Raw genomic sequence first — 6000 nt, 5'->3', positions numbered from 1 at the left:
TGTGTGTTTGCTATTTATGTGTGTGTGTGGTGTGTGGGTGTGTGTGCTTCGGGTGTGTGGTGTGTGGTGTGATGTGTGTGGTATGGGGTGGGTTGAGTGTGTTTGTGGTGCAGTGTGCATGGGTGGGTGGGTGTGGAGGTGTGGCCCACATGGGTGTGAATGTGAGTGTCTATTGGTGTGGGGGCAATATGCGGGGGTGATGGTGTGAGTACCTGTGTACAATTAGTGTGTTGTTACCTCACAACAGTAAGTTTAACTCTAAAGCAAGAAAAGACATGTGCGAGAAGCTCTCAGGGAAACACTAGCAAATGGCATGGGGCAGCAGCTAACCCAGACCATGGGCCAGGAGCAGCCAGGGCTCCTCCCAGGGAGGCCAGGCAGGTGCAGGAGCTGAAATATCTGTGTAATTTACCACATCAACAAAACGGGAAACAGGAACCAAGCGGTTATCTCAGGGGATGAAGAACAAGAAGTAGGGGCGTCAGCATCCCACCGCATCCTGTGAGCAGAAGGAAACCTCCACAGCCCGACAAAGGCGTCCACACAAACACCCTCGTCTCACCTCAGTCCCACAGGATCAATCCCAGGGCCTGTCCATGCTGTCTGGGACGTAGCGAGGACGCCCTCTTGTCAGCCGGGGTCCCAGCATGGGTGGTGACAGCCCTGTGTGGGGCTCTGTGATGCCTCTGTCGTCCTGAGCTCTTTCTGTGCAGGCTGGGGGTCTGCATGGCCGGCAGTTGCACAACTGCGGCTGTTGGAGATGAAGGGGACATTACGAGGCCCTTAGCAAGACCACGAGGCCTCCAGCAGCTGGGCTCTGGCCTCCCTGTTCCTTACTGCAGGGTGCCCTGGCAGTAGGCTGTGGGGACAGACACACCGTCCATGTCTGAGCTCTGCTCTCCATGGTCACACGACCAGGAGCAAATTGTCCAACGCCAGTGAGCTCCCATGAACAGAAGTGCCTCCTATGAACAGAAAAGACGCTGTCAGGCCTGTTGTGAGTCCAAAGGCACTGGGCTGTGCGGGGACTGGCACAGGGCTGGGAGCTGGCAGGTCCCTGAAACAGGAGCTGTGCTGGCACCTCCATGATTGGTCCTGGGCTCTGTCCCCGACCCCGCCTCTCCCCGATGCAGAGCTGAGGGTAGGGGTGGAGTAGAGAGAGCTCCTCTCCCTCTTGGGGTCTCTTTCTGCTGCTCCTGATTTAAAGCCACTCAGCCTAGCAGCCAGTGTGACAGCTGTGCTCCTCTGATGATGTCCTCTGGACATGCACAGGCTGTGGCGTCTGAGCAGCCCTGTCAACCCCAGCTGAGGATGTGAGTCGTCACTCCTCCCTGGAGGCAGCTGAGTCGAGGTGACAGATGCCCTCTGCCCACCAGCTCGGCCTTCTGCCTCTGCTCACGTGGCCCAGCAGTCATAGCCCTGACCTGTCAGCTGTCAGCTGAGTTGTGCAAAGCTGCCCCACATGGAGGGTGACAGTCACAGGAGGGAAAGGCCAAGGCAGGAGCCTGAAACCCAAATGCAACAGAATGATCCCTCTCAGCAGGCTGCCACCGAGAAGCCAGGAGGTCTCCAGGGAGCCCAGGAAGGAGGCCAGGGAGGGAGGCACACAGCCCAGACTCCCCCGTTCAGTCGTGGGCCTCCTATCCAGCCTGGCAGAGGCCTCTGCTGGGCTCACTGCTCCAGGCCCATCCTGAGGCCATCCGCCACACATGGCTGGAGGGTTTTGACAGGCACCTCCCTCTCCAGCCTGGCAGGTGTCTGAGGCTCTTAGCAGGACCCCCAGGCCCTCCAGGGGCCACTCCCTGTTCTGGGCCCCTGTGCAGAGGTGGGACCAGGTGGAGCATAGGCACCCTGCAAGCCCTGCCTCACCTTGAAGGGCCGAGCCCACCTGCCCTTCACAGCCCTGTTCAAAGGGCACCTCATCCTGGAAGCCTTCCCTGATGACCAGCCCCTCTGACTCCTTGCAGCCCAAGGGCTTGGTCTGTCCCTCTCATCAGTCACTTGTCACCCAGGATGTATCATGACTTCTGGTTGTCTATGTCTAAGCATAATTTTCTTATTTAGTTCTTTGGTTTTCTTCCACCCTTTTATTGTTGAAATTTTCAAACCTGTAGGTGAGTGGAAAGGATTGTACAATGAACACAAACACACCTATATCCACCACTGGGATTTTACAATCAATGTTTGGCCATTTTCCTTTATCTCTCCCTCTCTCTCTGTCTTCATCCATCCATCTTGAAAAAAAAAATGCTTGCTTGCAATACATAATCCTGACACAGCTCAGAATGTAATCTGCAATTACCCTGTCCATGGAGCTTTGGGACAGCCCTCAGCCCTGCTTAGAGTGGCCAAGTTGGGCTGACCAAGGTGCACAGGCCACAGGCCCAGTTGCTCCCTCCCGGGCACACACTGAGCCTAGTGTCTGGCTGGCCAGGGCTTTTTGGAAGCCTGAGTGAGGAAGATGTTGCCTGGCAGCATCAGATTTGGAAGCAGCTGCTGTCAGCTTTAGCTGTGGGAGAGGACCCCATGCTTGCCCTGAGGGGGCCCATGTCTAGTTGCTCAGCACAGGGCACCTAGATGGCCTTTCCTGCTCTCTCACAGCCTCATTGCCCCCACCAGGCCCAGGGTTTTCTGAGGACAGCATAGTATCCATCAAGTGGGTGCCCACGAGGGCTGGGCTGGCACCTTGAGCAGGAGGAGCAGGCCAGGCCTAGCCAGCTGATGTCAGCAGTCAGTGCTGAGGACCTTGAAGTGAGGTGAGCCTTGGAGCTCCTCATCTGAGGAGCATGGTTCCCTAGGTCCCAGCCAGGGGCTGACATGGAGAAACACAAACCCACTGAGGCCTGCATTTCCCATTTCCCAAGAAAGCTGGAAATCTAAATATTTGTGGTTAATGTTCGGGCTTTCAACTGCAGTCTCCCATTTTAAAAGCTTTAGAAAGCATGTCGGTAGGCCAGCTTCACCCACAGCCCACCTTGAATGTGTGACGCTGCAGGAAGGCAGGAAGCAGGGTTCAGAGGAAGCTTTCCTTGGGTGCATGGACCGGGGGCACCCCAGGCATCAGCAGGGATTGGAATGCGCGGGGCCTGGGCCAGGAGGCAGGGGTGAAGGCCAATGCCCTTGGCAGCTGCAGACCTGTGGGAACCCTGGCTGGCTCCTGGGGCTGGCCCTCACCTGCGTGTGTCATCCCCTGTGGTGTTTGTCTCAGGGCAGGAGCCACAGTGGTGGAAGGACACACTCCTTGAGCCTCAGGATGGGTGCCCTGTGGTCCTTCCTGGTTCAGGAAGAGCAGAATATGAGGAATCACCTGTAGGTCTCTGGAATAGCAGCTAAAACGGGGCTTCTGTGATGGATTCCCTTGAGCAGGGTCCTAGGTGGCTCTCCTGCCCCACCTGAGTCCTGGCCCTGCCCCTGTGGGTGTCCTGCCTGCCACAGGCACACAGAAAGACAGGGAGGACAGACCCCGAGTGTTCAGCAGCCCTGAAGGAGGCATCGAGGCCTGGGTGTCCAGCTAAGGCATGAGACAGGGTGTCTTCAGGCAGCATTATGGCTCCGCTTATACCTTACATCAGGGAGGGCCTGGCTGAGTGCACGGCCTGCACACCTGGGGCCGAGGGAGCACCACAAATTTCAGGGCAGGAATAGCACTCTGAGCCTGCCCTGTGCAAGGACCAAGGCCTTTCCTGAGCGTGTTGGTTCAGGAATGGTAGGGAGAGGGCCCTTGAGTGTTCAAGGCCCAGATGCTTTCTCCTGGACCCTCGGTGACACCAGATGAAGATTTGACCCAGTGGACACATAGATGTTGGTTCAGACACATCTCCTTCCTTACAGGAGCCTCTGCGAATTCAGTTTTGGGGGAGGATCTCCGGGAACAGGGAGGTCAGAGGGGAGGCAGCCCCCTGCTCTTCCTCACTCAACCTTTTGAATGTTGTCCTTGCAGAACCTTACCATGTGGTTATTCATGGAAATGGCTTTCAGAATCTAAAGAAACAGGATGAAGTTATTTGCAGATTTATCTTCAATGAAAGCACTATCATTGGTAAGTTGTCTCCTCGGTGCCTCTGAGTCACGTATTTCCCACACAATGCTGCCTTTCCCAACAGCCAGCCAAGCCTCCCAGCCCTTGCCAACCATTCCCTGTGGACCTTATGGGGTTAGAGGCAGACCCAGGTGATCTGCCTGCCCTACCAGGGCCTTCTGCCTCCCTGTGGTGGCAGCTCCTGGGAAAGGAGATACCCAGCCTACCTCCATAAAGGGCACTCAGCTGCCTCCTCTGTGGGCCTGTAGGTGTACTGGCTTCCCACCCTGGAGGTTACCATCTACCTCTCCATACACAGGCCAGCACCGACGTCTCACAGCGGGGAGCCCATGCCACAGCTGTGAGCACCTGCGTAGATGGCCATTCTGCTCCTGGTTGATGGCTTATCCAGGAGTAAAAGGAAGCTTATTTTTTAGAATAATTGAGAACAACCTTTAAACCTACTTTCACTATTAGGAAGATATCCCTGGAAAATGTCCCTGGAGTGTTGGCCACCACTGAACACGCCTCCCTTGCACCACACACTAGATGGCAGCGTGCCTTCCCTGGTGGCTGATGCCAGCCTGGAGGTGCAGGTCAGGGAGAGGCTTCCCTCTGTCCTGAATCTGTCCCTGCAGGGCAGCAGGGGCAGAGCCTGGTTCTGGCTTCTGGAAGCACCTGGATGCAATTTTTGACAACCGAAATAACAAACAGAGAGAGTGTCTCTAAACAGAAGTGCTATTTATTCAGGAACAGGACATTGCAACGGAAAACACATGCCAGAGTAAACTGTGCATTTTTAGGGAGGTGAAAAAAAAAACAGAGAAAGGCTTTTAAAGGAAAATGAGGAGGATGCCATAATTGTTTTGAAATCATCCTTGGCAAAAAGGTCAATACAATGGGTTCTGCCAGTCCTAGGTTGGCCATGCAGTTGATGGGCCTTGGGAAGCTAGGGGCTCCTGTTAGCCAAGCCCAGTGGGTAGAGAGCTGTAGCCAGGCCAGCAGGCAGATGCAGCAGGGCTCACGCCCTCCCCCACACTTCAGGAGGCATGAAAAGGGCGTGGGCTCAGGAGTGAGAATGTTCCATGTCTACACCTTACGGAACTCTCCTGAGCCCACTACGCTCCCACAAAAATGAATAAATACATAAATAAACAAAAATTGGAAAACAAAATTACAGACTTAAAAAAAAAACCCAGTTACCTCCTCAGACTTCCCCATCTTGGTAAATGGTGTCACTGTCCACCTGGTTGTTCTGGTCAAACACTCAAATGTCATCTTTGACTCCTCTGAGGTTCCTCTTCACATCCATCCCACCAGCAAGTCCTGTTGCCTCCATGTGCGAAATATATCCTGGATCTGCCCAACCTGCACAGATTCACTGCACAAGAAATAAAACCCCAACCCCTTTCCAGGGCCCACGAGGCCCTGCCCCCTGTCCTGGGTCACCTCTTTCCCTCCTTGACAAGGTCAGCAAGTCACTGCCCAGAGCATTGGCACATGCCACTCTCTCAGCCCCAAGCACGCTTACCTGGGATCTTTGTCTGGCTGGCTCCTCACCTTTTTAATCTCAGCTGGAATGTCACCTCTTCAGAGGTAATTTATTATTCATGGAAGTTTACAATACTATACAAAATAACAAGAACTGTACTATCAACTTAAAGAAGCCATCACCTACTTTCAGTAATTCTCAACCTGCCCCCACCTGCTTTCCTTGGTACCCTTACCACAGAGTATTTTGAAGCAAATCCCTGGCTTTGCATCATTTCATGTTCCTCTAGACCAGAAATTGTGGCTCTACAAGATAGGAGAAGTCACGCATAATGAAGCGGCTCTCCCTTCCCCTCTAGTCCCCTCACCTCCTGTGGTCATGGACATCACAGCACATTGCACTCTCTGTCATCTGTTTTGTCCTGTTTTTTATTTTGTTTTCTGTGTCCCATGCAATCCCTAACGGTGAGTCTGTGAGAGCAGACACTGTG

The 6000-nt window shown here is 54.2% G+C and overlaps 1 protein-coding gene across 1 annotated transcript in view; it reads left to right on the top strand.

Annotated features, from left to right (window-relative positions):
* The window catches only part of LOC116479120 (anthrax toxin receptor-like), a 165694-nt gene that overhangs the window by 136024 nt on the left and 23670 nt on the right, over positions 1-6000 (top strand). Inside the window, exon 2 of the mRNA XM_058436462.1 lies at positions 3941-4039. The gene's annotated coding sequence lies outside the window, so the exon portion shown is untranslated. The remainder of the gene's footprint in view (positions 1-3940; positions 4040-6000) is intronic.

This window comes from Hylobates moloch, unplaced genomic scaffold (genome assembly GCF_009828535.3).
Source record: "Hylobates moloch isolate HMO894 unplaced genomic scaffold, HMol_V3 SCAFFOLD_3, whole genome shotgun sequence".
In the NCBI taxonomy this organism is placed as follows: domain Eukaryota; kingdom Metazoa; phylum Chordata; class Mammalia; order Primates; family Hylobatidae; genus Hylobates; species Hylobates moloch.
The sequence above is the reverse complement of the archived record's forward strand: the minus strand, read 5'-3'. Positions and strand labels throughout refer to the sequence as shown.